Source organism: Solanum tuberosum, unplaced genomic scaffold, assembly GCF_000226075.1.
Source record: "Solanum tuberosum cultivar DM 1-3 516 R44 unplaced genomic scaffold, SolTub_3.0 scf00010, whole genome shotgun sequence".
Classification (NCBI taxonomy): domain Eukaryota; kingdom Viridiplantae; phylum Streptophyta; class Magnoliopsida; order Solanales; family Solanaceae; genus Solanum; species Solanum tuberosum.
In genome coordinates this window covers 3,439,130-3,439,578 of record NW_006238936.1, presented here as the reverse complement: position 1 = coordinate 3,439,578, position 449 = coordinate 3,439,130, and positions in this window count along the sequence as shown.

The window sequence follows — 449 nt, the reverse complement described above, 5'->3', positions numbered from 1 at the left end:
TAAAAAATACGGTATTAAATAGTCTAGGGAGGTAATAGATCCTCATGAAAGTTTAGTATCGCAACAACAAATCCGACCAAAGTTGGGGTATTGTTCAGACTCTTATCCCCAAGTTTATTTAGTTTACAAATCTCAGAATGCTCTTTCGTTTGCTACATTTTGCATGTGTGTTTAATTCACTTCTAATTCAACTTTAATATGTGTGTAATACATTTTTAATTTAAGTTTAATTCATTTGGCAGTTTATTATGTTTCTTTATTTGTTACGATTAGATTACTTTCTCCTCTTTCGTTTGCGATTAGTTTGGATAGGTTGTTCCTACGAATATATGAAAATATTGTTTGAAGTTTATATCTCAATTTCAAGATGGTTTGGTTAAGTTTAGAATTGATTTTAGGAGAAATATTAGATTGAAGCTCGAAAAGGATGAAGTTTACGAAACTATATC